This window comes from Macrotis lagotis, chromosome 6 (assembly GCF_037893015.1).
Source record: "Macrotis lagotis isolate mMagLag1 chromosome 6, bilby.v1.9.chrom.fasta, whole genome shotgun sequence".
Taxonomy (NCBI): Eukaryota; Metazoa; Chordata; class Mammalia; order Peramelemorphia; family Peramelidae; genus Macrotis; species Macrotis lagotis.
In genome coordinates, this window is record NC_133663.1 from 101,889,259 (window position 1) to 101,907,746 (window position 18,488).

General features: G+C 33.3%; 1 non-coding gene across 1 annotated transcript; it reads left to right on the plus strand.

The window, feature by feature from the left end:
- The first annotated feature begins 3,385 nt into the window (after positions 1-3,385).
- Positions 3,386-3,458, plus strand: TRNAK-CUU (transfer RNA lysine (anticodon CUU)). The gene has a single exon. It is a non-coding gene; the product is annotated as a tRNA-Lys (tRNA).
- Positions 3,459-18,488: the final 15,030 nt, after the last annotated feature.

Sequence of the window (18,488 nt, forward strand, 5' to 3'; positions counted from 1 at the left end):
AAATGATAATGAAAAATTAAATTTGAGAAGAAGATTAAGCTTAACAGTATTTTATGAATTTCTAGAGAGTCAGCTATCAAATATTTTATAAAATATTGTGGCTGAATTTATTAATAATCCAATGCTTCATGTTTATTTGTCACATGTTCCACTGACCAAGATCATAGTCTTTATATTACTTTTTAAGAGTTTCTATACTTGAGTTTAGTTTAATGTAATAGATGTGTTCATAAACCTCTTTAATTTGGAGTTAATGGTGCTTGGAGGACAATTACAGACAATATGAGATCCATATTGGAATTATTTTCATTTTACTGAAATTTTCAGAGCTTATTCTTTGTCATGGATTGAAATGGTTTGCTTCTGCACAATCATAAAATATCAGATTAAGATTTTACAGTAAACAAAAACAAATTAATGCAATTGAAGTACTATTGGGTTAAAAATATACAAAAGTACTAGATGATATAAGCAAAGTTAGACAATAGGTTTTGTGAAAAAGAGAAAAGAAAAGAAAGAAAAATATATCAGGGTTGTATTGGAATCAGATTTAGGTGTATCAGGTAGCTTTTTTTATGATAAATTAGTGTATCAACCAATTTGATCCCTTGGCCCCAGGGGCTCTATTATCAGTAGTAGTGGAAATTTGAAAAGAAATAGATTTCAGAGCAGTTAAGGGGGAAGAATTAAATGAAAAAGTCTTTCCAGGGTTTCCTGAGTGCCTACTTATGGAAGGATTCTTTTCCTCATGCCCTCACTGTGAGTACTTTCCCTTCCAAAGTGATCTTAGATCTATCTATCTATCTATCTATCTATCTATCTATCTATCTATCTATCTATCTGTATCTATATGTTCATTCGATGACTGTTCATGCACATGTTTGACTTTCCAGTTCTTCTTTGTAACATTATATGACTGCACTTCCAGCCAAGATGGCAGGGAGAAGATAGGCACTGTTTTAAATGCTCCTAGTTCCCCATCAAAAATATCATGAAAGAAACCTATTAACATAAATTTGTTTGTCAAAATCCAGAAAGAGAAGCTAAGAGAAGAACACCTACCAATAAGGTCTGTCTCAGGAAACTGTAGGTGAACTGGAATGGAGAGCAGAGGGCCAGCACAGGGACAGCAGAGGGGGGAAGCCATAGAACCAGCATTAGCTGAAGAGATTTTGGTAAGTGGCAGGTCCAAGGACCAACTTTAGCAGTGCAATCTTTGGCCTGGGAGAGAAGAGCGATGGGAATGTGAGTTCCAACACAGAGTGTCACAGAGCATACCTGAAAATCAACCAGTTGGGCAAGGGACCTAAGCTCCATATTTTTTGCAAAGCTCTGTTCCCAGAACACCTCCTACCAGCTCTCTGGCTCAGGTGTGGGAGGTGAAAGGGAGATTAACTCCCTTCTTCAGGTCCCAGTCCATTGTACAAAGTCAACTCAGACCCTGCTGCAGAGGGCCTCAAACAAAGCAGAGACAGCAACCAGCACCCCTACTGGCTGGCCTTTGGAATTACTAAGCCAAGTGAACAAAGCCTCTAGGATTTTAAAAAGCAAACCTCTGAAAGCTAGTCTCTCCCCCAATACAAGATCCTAGAAAAATGAAAAAAGGGAGAAAGGGGGAACTATGGAGAAATTCTTAGAAGAAGTAAATTCTAACACAGAGAGATCTAGCACTTCTGAGCAGAATATGAATTGGTCTCAAGTCCAGAATGGCTTCCTTGAAGAAATCAGGAAGGAATTTAAAAATCAATTGGTAAGTTTAGTAAAAGAAACTCAAGAGAAAATTAAAACATTGCAAGAGAAAATTAACATCTCACAACAAGAAAATAAATCCTTGGAAAATGCAATTGATAAATAAAAATGAGACTAATTCAGATCCTCAATTGGTCAAATGCAAAAAAGAAAAAAAAAAAACCTCTCTCAAATCCTCAATTGAGCAAATGCAAAAAAGAAAATAGTTCTCTCAAATCCTCAATTGGACAAATGGGAAAACCCCTTCAAAAATAGAATTGACCAATTGGAAAAGCAGTTGCAAAAGGTAAATGAAGAAAATTCTACTCTAAAAAATGAATGGAACTGGTGGAAACTAATGACTTCAGGAGACAATAAGATTCTGTTAAACAAAACCAAAAGATCAAAAAAATAGAAGAAAATATAAAATACCTCATCAGCAAAAACACTGACCTTGAGAACAGATCATGAAGGGACAACCTGAGAATTATAGGCCTTCTTGCAAACAATGAAAAGAAAAAAAAAAGTCTGGACTTAATAGTACAGGATATAGTGATGGAAAATTTCCCTGATATCATGAAAGCAGAGAACAAAATAGTTTTTGGAAGAATACATCAATCCCCTCATGAAAGAGATTCTAAAATGAAAACATCAAGGAATGCTGTGGTCAAATTCCAGAACTATAAGATAAAAGAGAAAATCCTGCAAGCAGCCAGAAATAAAAAAAAATTAAATAACAAGGAGCCACCATAAGGATTAGGGAGGACCTGACAGCATCAACATTAAGGAATCGAAGGACCTGGAATGAGATATTCAGAAGAACAAGGGAGATTGGAATGCAACCAAGAATACACTATCTGGCAAAGCTGAACCTTCTCCTCTGGGGGAAAAGATGGACATTTAAAGAAATGGGAGACATTCAACATCTCCTGATGAATAAACCAGATCTAAATAAAAAATCTGGACATCAAACAGGAGGCTCAAGACACATCAAAAGGTTAAAAAAAGGGAAAAGCACAAAAAACATCTATCCAATAAGATGAAACTGGCTATATACCCACTTGGGAGAAAGAGTCTCATACCTCTTGAGAATTATAATTCCATTAGAGAGAATATACCTAGCCAGAAGTGATGTACAATCATGACTTTTCTGTGATTCAGACAGAATTATTTAAAAACAGCATCTCCTTAAAACGGGGGGACAATGAGGAGAGGAGAGGATAGAGGAGATTGAATGGTTAATCTCTTTATATTAAGAGGTACAAAAGACCAATTGTAATAGAGAGGAAGAAGGGAGGAGGTGAGAAGCACTTGAATCTTTCTCTCATCAGACATGGCTTAAAGATAACTTAAACACACTCATTTAAGGAAACTTATCTTACCTTTCAAGTATTAAATGGTGGAAAGGGGATGGAGTGAGGAGGGGGAGAATGGGGGGACTAACAGTAGGAAGGGAAGGAATAAAGGGAAAAGGGAAAGGGGAAAGAAAGGGGAGGGCTTTGATAAAGGATGGCAAAAACTGCAGGTGGCAATATTCAGAAACAAAATACTGGGTAATATGGAAAAAGGGAAGAAAGGGGAAAATACAAACAGAGGAAAGATAACATGGAGGACAAATAAGAGTTATTAACTATAACTTTGAAAGTGGATGGGCATTGCCTGGCTAGCTCAGTTGGTAGAGCATGAGACTCTTAATATCAGGGTCGTGGGTTCAAGCCCCATGTTGGGTGCATGAGAGTTACTTTTGGGGTGGCTAGGTGGCACAGTGGATAAAGCACCAGCCCTGGAGTCAGGAGTACCTGGGTTCAAATCCAGTCTCAGACACATAATAATTACCTACCTGTGTGGCCTTGGGCAAGCCACTTAACCTCATTGCCTTCAAAAAACCTAAAAAACAAACAAACAAACAAACAAAAGAAAGTGAATGCCATGAACTCTCCCTTAAAACATAAGCAAATAGCAAATCTACAATATGCTGCTTACAAGAAACTCATAAGAAGCAGAGAGATTCATAGAGAGTAAAGGTAAAAGGTTGCAGCAAAATATATTTTGCTTCTCCTAAAGTGAAAAAAGCAGGGGTAGCAATCGATATCTCAGACAAAGCAAGTAGAAAAATAGAAAGTGTTAAAAGAGATAAGGAAGAAAGCTACATACTCCCAAAATGTACCATAGAAAATAAAATAATTTCAATACTAAATATGTATTCACCCAATGATATAGCATCCAAATTCTTAGAGGAGATGTTGAAAGAGATACAGGAAGGCATAGACAGCAAAACTCTTCTAGTGGAAAACGTCAACCTCCTGCTCTCAGATTTAAATAAATATAATCATAAAATAAACAAGAAAGAAGTTAAGAAGGTAAATAGATTGTTAGAAAACCTAGACATGATAGACCTAAGGAGAAAAATTGAATTGTGATTGAAAGGAATATACTTTTTACTTCTGCAGTACATGGAACTTACACAAAAATTGAACATGTACTAGAGCATAAAAACCTAATGATCAACTGAAGAAAGGCAGAAATGGTGAATACATTTTGATCAGATCATAATGTAATAAAAATCATATGAAATATTGGTCCAGGGAGATAAAGACCAAGAACTAATTGGAAACAAAATAACCTCATTCTAAATAATGAATGAATAAAGCAACAAATTATAGAAAAAATTTGATTATTTCATCCTAGATAATAACAATAATGAAACAAGATACAAAAATCTATGGGATACATTCAAGGCAGCTGTCAGGGGACATATTATATCTTTAACTGCTTATATAAATAAACTAGAGGAAGAGGAAATCAATGAAATAAATATGCAACTAAAACAATAGAGAAAAAACAAATTAAAAACCCCCAATTAAATACCTAATTATCAATTTTAAAAATTAAAGAACAAATTAATAAAAGCAAATGCAAGAAAACTATTGAACTAATAAATAAAATTAAGAGTTGGTTTTATTTTAAAAAATAAAATTGGTAAACCTCTGGTAAATTTGATTAAAAAAATAAATCCAATTTGCTAGTATCACAAATGAAAAAAGGTAAACTCTCTACCAATGAGGAAGAAACTAAAATAATAATTAATAATTATTTTGTCCAACTGTATGCCAATAAATATGATAATCTAATTAAAATGTACAAATATATAGAAAAATATAAGCTTCCCAGAATAAATGAAGAGGAAATTAAATACCTAAACAACCCTATCTCAGGAAAAGGAAATTCAACACATCATTATTGAATTCCCTAAGAAAAAATCCCCAGAGTCAGATGGATTCACAAAGGAATTATATCAAACATTTAAGGAACAATCCTATATAAACTTTTGGGAAAAAAGATGAAGATAGAACTCTGTCTACCTCTTTCTATGACTCTGACATGGTTCTTATACCTAAGACAAGAAGAGGAAAAACAGAAAAACATTTATATACCTATCTCCCTGATGAATATAGGTGCAAAAAACATAAATAACATCTTAGCAAAACAATTACACCAAGTTATCACTAGGATGAGTCATTATGATCAACTAGGATTTATTCCAGGAATGCAGGGTTGGTTCAATATTAAGAAAACTGATAGTATAATTAATTATATCAATAGCAAAACTATCAGAAACCAAATGATTATAACAATATATGCTGAAAAAGATTTTTACAAAATACAGCACCCATTCATACTGAAAACACTAGAGAATGTAGGAATAAATGGATTGTTCCTTAGAATAATAAGCAGTATGTGTCTGAAACCATCAAAAAGCATTATAGGCGATGGGTATAGGGTGGAGGCATTCTCACTAAGATCAGTAGTGAATCATGGATGCCCTTTATTACCACTACTATTCCATGTTGTATTTAAAATATTAGCTTCAGTAATAAGAGATGAAAAAGAAATTGAACAAATTATAGTTGGGAAGGAAGAGACAAAACTCTCATTCTTTGCAGATGGCATGATGGTATAGCTAGAGAATACCAAAAAATCATCTAAAAACCTATTAGAAATAATTAGCAACTTCATCAAAATCAAAGGATATAAAATAAACACGCATAAATACTTAACATTTCTTTATATGACTAGCAAGATGCAGCAGAAAGGGCCAGAATGAGGAATGCCATTCAAAAGAACCTCAGACAATATAAAATACCTGGGAGTCTACATGCCAAGGCAGACTCAAACACTTTTCAAAAACAATTATAATACACTTCTTACACAAATAAAATCATATTTAAATAACTGGGCAAAGTGCAAGTGCTCATGGATGGGTCAAGCTAATATAATAAAAATGCTAATTCTGTGAAAACAAAACTACTTGTTTAGTGCACTACCAATCAAAATTCCAAAAAGTTACTTTTATGAGTTAGAAAAAATTGTAAGTAAATTCATATGGAGAAATAAAAAGTCAAGATTTCCAGAGATTAAATGAAAAAAGTCAAAAGAAGGTCACTTAGCCTTACCATATCTAAAATCATATCATAAAGCATAGTCATCAAAACTGTCTGGTATTGGCTAATAAAGAGAGGTAGATCAGTGGAATAGAGTAGGTGCAATAGTAGGAAATGATTATAGTAATCTGCTGTTTGATAAACCCAAAGAGTTCAGCCATTGAGATAAAAACTCTCTCTTTGATAAAAAAAAATTGTTGAATTAATATGGAAGAATCTTTGATTAGAACAACACTTCACACCCTATAACAAGAAAAGATCAAAATGGATACATGATTTGGACATAAAAAACCATATTATGAGCAAACTAGAACATCAAGGAGTAGTTTAACTTATAGATTTATGGAAAGGGAAACAGTTTATGAACAAGGAAGAGATAAAACACATCATCCAAAACAAACTAGAAAATTTTGATTAAATTAAATTAAAAACCTTTTGCACAGACAGTGTAACCAAGATCAAAAGAGATGTAATAAATTGGGAAACAATTTTTATAACTAGTATTTCTGACAAAGGACTCATTTCTAAAATATCCAGAGTGCTGAGTCAAAATTTTAAAAAACAACAAACCATTCCTATGTCAACAAATAATCAAGGGATATGCAAAGGCAATTTACGGATGAGGAAAACAAAGTGATCCATAGTTATATGAAAAATTGCTCTAAATCACTACTTATTAGAGAAATGCAAATTGAAGCATCTCTGAGGTACCACCTCATATCTCTCATACTGGCCAATATGATCAGAAAAGAGAATGATCAATGTTGGAATGGATGTGGAAAATCTGGGACATGCATTTTTGGTGGAGTGATAAATTCATCCAACCTTTCTGGAAAGCAATTTGGAATCATGCCCAAAGGGCAGCAAAAATGTGCATACCCTTTGATCCAGCAATACCACTACTGGGTCTATACCCTTACAAGATTATCAAAAATTAATAAAACATCACTTGCACAAAAATATTCATAGCAGCCCTTTTTGTGGTGGCAAATAATTCCAAATTAAGTAAATGTCCTTCAATTGGGGAATGGCTTAACAAATTGTGATATATGTATGGCATGGAACACTATTGTTCTATTAGAAACCAGTTGGGATGGCAGTTCAGGGAAACATGGAAGGACTTGAATGAACTGATGCTGAGCGAGATGAGCAGAACCAGAAACACATTGCACATACTAACGGCAACATGGGGGTGATGATCAACTCTGATGGACTTGCTCATTCTATCAGTGCAACAATCAGGGACAGTTTTGGGCTATCTGTGATGGAGAACACCATCTGTATCCTGAGAAAGAATTGTGCAGTTTGAACAAAGACCCAAGACTATTACCTTAAATTTAGAAAAAATGTTATCTTATTATGTAATTTTGTTATCTTTTTTGCTTTGTTCTTCTTCCTTAAGGATATGATTTCTCTCTCATCACATTCAGCTTAGATCAATGTATACCATACAAGCAATGTAAAGACTAACAGACTGCCTTCTCTGGGGCTGTGGAGAGGGAAGCAAGAATAGAGGAAAAATTATAAAACTCAAAATAAATAAAATCTTTCTTTAAAAAAGATTATATGACTAATTTGAAAAATGTTTGTATCAGAAACAACATCTTAGTTGGAACAACTTGATGATTGCTACCAATTATCTTGAGTCTGCAGAAAAAATTTTCAATAAAATTTAAAAATAAAATTCTAGAATAAAAAGCTAGAAGTCTCTCTTTACAAATAAACATAGATTAATGCCTGAAAATAATTAAATTAGTAAAATAACTGTTGCTCCAAATGACTTAATTATAGTGCTGCATCCCTCTTCGACTCAAGATTCATCAATAACAGGTTACTAAAGGATAATTCCCATCACTTTTAGAAAATTTCATGCCATTACAATATAGGAAAATATTGACTGAGGAGAAGAAAATATAATTCATATGCAGTGAATAAATCTCTACCTGAATGTAAGCCATTAGAGAACATCATCAATGTAGGACTACAAATAGCTACAAACAGATATTCATGGTGACAAAACTAAGCCAGGTCATTAACCACAGCATTTTGTATTGTTCTTTGAAGGTTACCCTCAGTGAACCTATGAGATGGACCAGTTGCAATAATCCTGAGCAATTGCCAATCCTCAATAGAGGAATATTAAAAATAGATATATTGTAATATTGTCACTAAGGTATTAATATCAAACTACACAATAGTTTTTCAGGAAGTTTAATGAATATTAACATAACTCTTTTTTTCATAATTTCTATTTCATTGTCACACATATTTAATATTGTTAACTCCTTTATACCTTTTGGTATATAATATACCAAACCCCACCTGTGTTGGAATCATCTCTCAATTTTAAAGCACTTGTGAAAATAAATTAGTGTGCTGCTTACTCCCTCTTCCTGATAATTTATGAAGATGTTAACTAAGACTGGACAGAACACCAGTGATTTTACACTCCATTACACTTATAATCCCTATAGTATAGTTCCTGTACTTTTGCTGTGTCCTATAACTCTGTATTGCTCTAACTTAGCAAGTTAGGCATTCTCTCTTCTGTGTAAATATTCTGTTGTTTTTGCTTTCTTTACTTGATTTTAAATGACATATTAAAATATTATTTTTCAAAAGTCTTATATTTCTACTGTGTATATTCCTTCCATTATTAAAAAATAACAATCAGTGCCTAAGTAAAAATTTTCATGAGCTTTTATGGCTCAAAATATTTATGATGTGACATTTTCTGGTCAAGACTTTCTCAATATTAATGTGACTTGAACTAAAATGATAACCTATTACTCTGTCCATAGTCAAACCGTTTCTAATGTTGTAGTATTTTTATAAATTATTCTTTATTCCAATAGACTTTGAGAATCCAGTACCACATGTACAAGATGAAGAAGTATGGGGAAAATGAATATCAATTAAAAGAACTGGAGATATTTTACCCAAGATTTAGGGGATTTCTTATGCTGATATTAGTCATTTAAAAATTGCTTTCTTGAAAGAAAAATCCTTTAGTCTCTCAATTCTACATAGACAAATAAAATGAATTAGAAAGTAAAGCTTTTTCTTATAGAAAAAAGTAAAAATGCTTTTCATAACATATTAGATTTGTTTAACATTACTTTTCAGTCTTCTTGCAAGTGTGCAATCTAATGTAATCTTTTAAAAATCCCTTTAGATTTAAAACACATTTAAGAGCCCTATTTTATTGGGGAACTAATGCACTGTTGGTCAAACTGATTCAAGCATTCTAGAGAAAACTATGTGTAATTGAATATCCTTTGACCCAGGAATACTGCTTCTAGTTCTGTATTCCAAAGAGATGAAGGGGGGGGGGGGGAATAAAACCTCTCTATACAGAAATATCTATAGCAGCTCTTTTTTATGGTGACAAAGAATTGGATATTGAGGAGGAATGACTAAACAAATTGTGGCATAAGATTTTGATGACATATTATTTTGCTATAAGAAATGACTAGCAATAATTTTTCAGAAAAGCCTGGGGTGACTTATATGAACGGATACAAAATGAACATTCAACATAGCAAAACCAATATTGAATAATGGTCTACTGTGACTAACTTAGCTATTCTTAGCAAGGCAATTCTGAAAGATATGATGAAAAATGTTATGCATCCTCTGAAAAAGAAATGATGGAATGCTGATTGAAGGATAATTCTTAAACTTTATTATTCTTGGATTTTTATTTTTTGCCTTTTTTTGGTCTACTATTTTTTATAACACAAGTAATATAGAAATGTTTTATAGGACATAACATGTGTAAACTATTTGAAATTATGTTCTTTCTCAAAAGGGGAAAAAGAAGTAAGGGAAGAAGAGAAATTTAAATAAAAGGATTTCTTTAGCATTTAATTGAGAAAAATAAAAAAAGCATTAAATATTTTAAAATAGTCTGATTTTACAGATTGAGAGTGTGATACTTAGAAATATCATACTCAACATAAATTTCAGAGATTGTATATGTTAAAGTCTAGTTGGGAACACAGGTCTCCTGATTGCAATGTAAATACCCTTTCTATCTTATCACTATAACTCACCATGGCTGTTCCACATTATTCACTTTTCTTTCTTTGCTGGTTAGCCACTTACTATTCTGATGTTTCATACTAAACCCTGAAGAATAGGAATAGAACTTCATGAATGAGTTGGACATTTCAAGTAGAATTGTTGTCCAGACAGTGAATTAGAAGTGTAAGTTTGCACATAGCATTATATTCCTATATTAAAGAGGAATTGGAATTACTAGAAAATACTTATGTATTTATAGTTCTTAGATATATTTCCATTAGATACATAACTTTAGAAATACTTCCATTAACTTCATCATCTAATCAATATGAATGTTTCTTCTAGAGATGCAGATTACAATCTATCCATGAATTTTTATCCTCTATAACTCTTTTTCATGTCCATCTATTCCACATATTCTGCAGATGCAGATGGTCCCTATATACAACATAATTGATACTTTCCTCCAATCTTCAGATATGGATTCATTAAAGACAAAGAATATTCCTCTTTTCTATAGGTATCTTTACTGCTTAACATAGGACCTAGTACATCAAAGGAATAAATCCTTTTGACATATCAATTGAAGACAAGTCTCTCACCTTTTTCATTTATTTTAATACATATCCTTAATGCTATTAACCACTGGCAAAGTAGTGAAGTAAATGCTGCCCATATGTCCTGAAAGAATTAATGTTTTTCCATAAATGATCAAACTGAGGCTGTATTTATTTTTACATTTAAATGTAATTGAGTAATGAGTAGTTTCTTGCAAATCTATTTTGGAATACAAAGTGAAGAATGAAATTCCACAACCTAGACTAGTCCCACATTTCTTCCCTGGGACTCTAGTAAAAGAACTTCATTGCTAAAGGGCAGAAGTTATTTTTATAGTAGCAGCATAATGTGCCTTAGCAAATTTTATTGGCAGTCCTGTTGGTGGGTTTGGATTTGCCTTAGGGTCTGTCATTTAGTAATGCTGTTGATGGGCTCCCAGGGCTGTCTTGTTCTCCAGAATGACATTTACTTTCAACTTACCTTTGATTTCCATGTAGTTTCCACTTCTTTTTTTATCTGACTTGGAATAAAGTTCTCTTTAATCGTTTATGTCATATCTTTGTGCACCCTCTTTTAAAGACTTAGCACAAAGGATTCATGTCCACTCTATTTTGTCATATTGGGCAGATTGGCCAGATTACTGCATTTGGAAATTATTTAGCTTAATTTTTGTGAAAATTGCTGTTTTTAACGCAAACAAGTACATGATTGTCTTTGTGTAATCATGATGCCAACAATAGAAATGGCTGGAACAAAAGTCTCATAAAAATACACATTATAAGAGTAAAGCTGACTAAAACTTAAATAGAAAAAGAAAAATAATTTTCCAAAGAATTTTCCTTTCCCATTTCTCCATCATAAGGGGAGTTGTATGTCTTCTAAGTTTAGTATGTTTTGAAAATGCCTCCCTGAAGTCCATTGGCATGATAATAGTTACATATAGAAATAGCCAATGAATTCTATAAAAATCAAAGCTAAGAAAAGAATTCCTGTACAGTAGTCTTATTATGTTTCAGTTTGTTTATTAATCCCTTATTTATATGGTAAAAAAAAAACTGAAAGCACTACCTTTCATGGTTTAATGTACTTATCTCCATAAAAGGGACTTTTGTGTCCCAAAAGTTTTAGAGCCTTTTAAGTGCTTAAATAATTAAGTCTTAAATTTTTAAGCTTTCAAAGCTTGAAACTGTCACAAGACTTCAGGGATATTCTGTAAAGGATATCAGAAAAACAGAGCTCAATGATCAGGAATATGGGGATAAGGTGTTAAAAATTAAGCAGAGGTATAATGTCATTCCCCAGTTGATAAATGGTCAAAGGATATGAATAGAGAGTTTTCAAATGAAGAAATTAATCTATGTATAATCATATTAAAATGCTCCAGAACATTATTGATTATAGAAATGTAAATTAAAACAACTATGAGTTATCACCTCATACCTCTCAAATTGACCAAGAAGAGAAAAAAGGGAAATTTATCAGTGTTGGAGAGATTTGGGGAGGACTGGGATATCAATACATTACTGGTGGAGCTGTGAAGTCATCCATACATTCTGGAGAACTATGCCCAAAGAGCAATAAAACTGTTCATAACCTTTGACCCAGCAATTCCAATTCTAGGACTATATCCAAAAGAAATCATAAGAAATTGGGAGTCCCACATGTTTTCAAAGGTTCATAGCAACTCCTTTTGTAATAGAAAAGAATTGGAAATTTAGGGGATGTTTATCAATCAGGGAATGGCTATACAAGTTGTGGTACATGAATACTATGGAATACTATTTTTTATAAAAATAATCATACATAGTCAGACTCTAGAGAAGCATGGAATGTGTTTTGGGATCTGATGCTGAGGGAAGAAAGAAGGACCAAGAGAACAATGTACACATTAACAACAACATTGTGAGATGCTCAACCTTGATGGAAGCAGCTCCTCTCAGCAGTTCAGAGATCTAGGACAAGTCTTTAGATCGACTTGGACAATGTTATCCCAATCCAGAGGAAGTAAAATGAAACAAAACAAAACAAAACAAAAGCAACCCATCAGAATGTGATGAACACTTTTTAAAAATTATCTCTTATGTATCTTTCCCTTAATCCTCATACTGAAAATGACTAATCTGTAAACATGTTTATCAAAAATATGTATATACAATGCTAACCTGACGGTTCACCACTGAGGGGAAGGGGCAGGGAAGATGGAAGGAAATTATACAACTTAAAAAATATACATTTGCATATGGATGAAAAATAAATAAATAAATAAAATTAAGCAGAGGCCAAAAATTTTCAAAATTGTTTTAAAATGTAATTGGGTGGGAGGAGGAATTAAATATTTTTTTAAAAAACAATGGAACAGGACTTCTGGGTAGTGCCAAGATGGTAGAAAAATGTAGATAGCTCCCAGAGTTTTTCTTGAAACAATTTTAAGTGAAGCTTCTAAACAGGCAACAACAACAAAAGAGTGAAACAACTTCTCAGCTCAAAATATTATGGAAGAACTTCATGATGGCAGACCAGCAAGAAAGGTCCCAACACAGTTCTAAAGATAAAGTTTGAGCCCTGGCTGGAGCAAAAGTTGGGCCTGGATTGACAACAACCAGCAGCATACTTAAAACCTAGGTAAGCAATAAGTCAGGGATCAGATCCCTGCCCCAACTCAAAAAGCTTGGGTTGATACTAACATGAGAAGAAGAGCTCAACTATCAAAATGAGCAAAAAAATGATTACTGTATAAAGTTGCTATCTGATAGGGACAATAAAATGCCATCTCAGAAAAGGAAAACATGATAAAATGCCTCCATGTAAAGCTTCAAAAGTTTATGAATTGGTCTCAAATTCAAGAAAGACCACTTCAAAGAGTCCAAAAAAGATTTTAAAAACTAAGAGGAAAAATGCTAGTCAAAAACATTAATCTAGAAACATCCCTCCAGGGAAGAAAATACTTATAACTAGAGAATTTTATTTTTTCAAGGAGTAAAACCAAGATGGTAGATGGTAAAGTGAAGGTAAGCAATTCCAAGAGTTCTCCCCCAGGACACTCCAAATACCTCTAAATAAGGATACTAACCAAAGTCTAGTGTGGGGTTAGAAAAATCATAGAAATGACCCAGCATAGCCCCAGTATAGACTGTAGCATGGCTGGATATGCTGGAGTGAATCAGTTCTAGCCAAGTAGGAAGAGACTGTGGGGCACCTGAATCCCTGGGGGGTACCTGGGTCCAGGGCAGCAGCAGTGGCTTTAAAAACTCTCAGCCCTGGAATTGCTAAGGACAACTTTGCTGCATCAGAGTGAGCTCAGAGTCCAGTCAGGACAAACCCAGCTATGGAGAAAAAAGAGCAGTTCTGGGAGCCACTAGAATCTGCTTCCAGATTGCACAGTCCATGGATTGATGGTAAGGGTGTCAGAGAAGCTTGCAGATGTCTGTTTGGAATCCCTGAGGCAGGACTCTACTACTTTACCTTTATCCAAATTCTGGTCATAAGCTGAGCTCTAGTCTCAAGAAAGACCATAGCACAGTCATGGAGAACAACAGTGAGAGCCTCCCATAAAACTTGGAGGAATTGAAGTCCTTGGGAGATATCCCTGCAAGCAGCTTCAAATTCCATCAAAATCTTGGGAAAGTGCATTTTCCACACTGGAAGCAATATACCACCTTAACAAAGAGTTAAAATGAAGTCTTAGGTTGGAGAAATGAGTGAGCAATAGAAGGGGGCAAAAAATTCACCAAAGACAAATGCTTTGGTGTCATGGAAGATCAAAATACACACTCAAAAGATATCAAGTCAAAATTTCTATCCAAAATCTCCATGAAAAGTATGAATTGGGTTGAGCTATGAAAGAGTATAGAAAAAAAAAAATTTGAAAAGCAAGTAACATGGGTAGAGGAAAAATTGTGAATAGAAATGACAGCATTGTGGGAAGATCATGAAAACCAAATCAGCAGCTTGCTGAAGGAATTATAAAAGGGGAAAATTCATATTAAAAACCAGCTTAGATCACATGGAAAAAGCAATCCAAAATGTAAATAAGGAAAAGAATGCCCCAAAAAGACATTGACCAGATAGAAAAATAAATACAAAACTCTGAAGAAAACAATTCCTTCAAATATGAAGTGGAACTAAGGGAAAATGATGACTTTTGTGAGAAACCAAAAAAAAAAAAACAAAAGAATGAAAAACTAAAAGAAAATGTGAAATCTCACTGGAAAAATGACTGACCTGGAAAACAAATCCAGCAGAGATAATTTAAAAATTATTTCTGCTGGATTTGTTTTCCAGGTCAGTCATTTTTGATACCAAAATGATACCAAAATAACCCCCCCAGTAATACAATAATCAAATGTCTAAACTCCAAGTCAAGGAGAAAATTTTACAAGCATCCAGAAAGAAACAATTCAAATATCATGGAAATACAGTGAGGATAACACAGATTTAGCAGCTTTTACATTATAGATTTATAGGGATTGGAATATGACATTCCAAAAGGTAAAACGACTTGGATTACAACTAGGAATCAACTACCCAGCAAAATTGAATATCCTCTTTGAGGGGAAAAATAGACTTCCAATGATATAGGGCACTTTCAAATTTCCCTCTTGAAATGACTAGAGCTAACCAGAAAGTTTGATCTTCAACTAAAGAACTTGGGTGAAGCAAAGAGAGGATTGACAGGAAGGGCAAATTATGAGAGATTTAATGATGTTGAACTGTTTGTATTCATACATGAGAAGATGGCACTTATAAATCATATGACATCTCATTTCTTAGGGAATTTAGAAGGAGCATATAAAATCAAGACAAAGGAGGGAGTTGAATATAAAGATATGATATATTATAAAAATGGAGTTAATATATGAGAAAGGAATATACTGTGAGACAGGGAAAGGAGAGGTTGAAAAGGTTAAGTTATTTCACATTAAAAAGGCAAGGAAAACCTTTTTCAATGGGGTGGAAATGGGGAAAGTTAGGGAGAATGAGTGAGCCTTCAATCTCATTGGAAGTGACTCAGAAAGGAAATAACATACCCAATCAATTGGGTATAGATATTTATTTTTCCCTAGAGGAAATTAGGAGAGTAAACAGATGGGAGAAAGGGGACAGGGGGGAAGGGGTGCAGGAATATAAGTGAAAGAAGAGAGGCAAGAGTATGGGAGAGGGTAGTCAGATATAACACACTTTTGAGGATGATCCAGGAGAAATGAAAGAGAGAATAGAATGAATGGAGGTAGGGTGGAATAGGAGAGAGGAAAATACAGCTAGAAATAGAAGCTGGGAAAGAATATTGAAGCAATTTCTCTGATAAACAAGATAAAAATGCTCTACCTCCAAAAGTTAGAGCTGATAATGTCAGAATACAGATTGAAGCATACTTTTTCCCCCTCTCACTTTGGTTTTCTTGGGATTTGTCTTTCTTTGGAGGGGGGAGTTATGTTTACTTTTACAAAATGAATAGTACTATAATGTAAAAAAAGAAAGAATTTTATTTCTCTTAGGTTTGTTTAAAAAGGCATACTGAGAGTGAGGGCTTGGGTATAGTTTGACCATGAAAAGATGAGGTTTTAACCAATACTTTAACTTATGAGGACTGAATATAAATGGAGGAATTGTACTTAGGAGATATAAGTGGATTATGAAGCAATTTTGCTTTATGTGATACTTTAGCTCATGAGGATTGCATTTCTATTGGGACAGAGGGAAGGAATATTCTCAGAGGGTCTGAACATATATATATATATATATATAATGAAGTGATCTTGATTTGCTTGATATTTTAGTTTCAATTAGAGGGATTATACTTACATGGGGTGCTTATGAATGAAACATAATTGAAGCAGAGAGATATTCACAGGAGCAAATAAATGATTTACATGATAACTTTACATCATGAGAAATGCATTTTAGAGTATACTATCAAAGAGATGTAATTTGATTATAATTTGATGATGTTTGGGCTTTTGAGAAGTGAATTTCTAATGGGACACATGAAGGGAATGTACTTGGACAGAAATTGATGGTATGAAATGATTATGAGGTAATGTTCCTTATAAATCAATCAATCAATCAACCCTTGAGAATTATACAGATAAATTGAATATATCTTGACAGAGGTTGTACTTACAAGATAAGGTGAAAATGATCAAGACATGAAAATAAGGATTATACTAGAAGAAGAAGAAATATTGGAGAATAAATAATACAACATGAAGTGGAAAAAGGAGCGATGTGACCATTCAACAAAGTAAAGATTTGATCCAAAGAAAAAATAGGGAAGGTTAAAGCAAAAATAAAATAAATGTGAAAATGAAAAAGGAAAGATAATGAAGAAAAGGAGAAGGAAAGAAAAAGGGCTGATAGGAAAAAAAGGTTGATTGAGAGGCGGCAGTCAGAAGGAAAACATTGGTGAAGATAAGGGGAAAAGAAAGATAAAAGTTTAAACCAGGAAAGAAGGTAAGGAGGGAAATACAGAGTTTGTAATCATAACTGTAAATGTGATGGGTGAATTCTCCGACAAAAGGGAAATGAATGGCAAAGTGAATTAAAAACAAGAACGCTGGGGCAGTACGTGGTACAGTGAATAGAACATGAGCCCTGGAGTTAGGAGGAGCTGAGTTCAAAAAACAAGAATATGTTGTTTACAAGAAATATATTTGAAGCAAAGAGATACACACAGAGTAAAGGTAAAAGCCTGGAGCAAAATATATTATGCTTCAGCAGAAGTTAATAAAAAACAGAAAAGGTACCAATTCTGATCTCAGGAAAAAAGCAAAAGCAAAAATACAGCTCTTTAAAAGGGACTAGGAAGGAGACTAGATCTTCCTAAACAGTATCATAGGCAATGAAGTAATCACTATTGAACATATATGTCCTAGGTTCTTTGGCATCCAAATACTTAGAGAAGGTCAACAAATTACAGGGAGATATAGATAGCAAAACTATAATAGTGGGGTTCAGCCTCCCTCTCTCAGATTTAGATGAATCTAAACACAAAATAAACAAGAAAGATAATAAGGTGTATGAAATTTTAGAAAACTTAGAAATGAGATAGACCTCTGAAGATAATTAAATAGAGATAGAAAGGAATATACCTATTTCTCTGCAATATATTCCACCTACACAAAATTGATCATTATTTGGACATGAAAACTTCAGGGTCAAATTCAGAAAGGCAGAAATATTATTTGCATCTTTTTCAGATCAGAACACAACAAAAATTAAATGTATTAAATTACCATGAAAATAAGAACTAAAAGTTAATTGGAAAGTAAATAACCTAATATTAAAGAATGTGTAGATAAACAACAATTTATGGAAACAATGAAACATTTCACCCAAGACAATGTTAAGAATGCCATATTATACCAAAATCTTTCAGATGCAGTCAAAGCAAATTAAGGGGGAAATGCTGATATGGAGAAAAAAAAACAGAAACAGATCAATGAATTGGACATGCAACTAAAAAAAAAAACTAGAAAAAGAACAACTTATAAACCACAAAATAATTCTGAAAGTCGAAGGAGATATTAATGAAATTGAAAATAAGAAAACCATTGAACTGATAAATCAAAGAGCTGTTTTATGAAAAAATAATAAAATAAACTTTTAATAAATCTTATTTTAATAAAACAAGAAAAACAAATTACCAGTATCAAAAATGAAAAAGGTGAACTCACCACTAATGAGAGAGAAATTAAAGCAATAATTCAGAACCATTTTGCCTAATATATACCAACA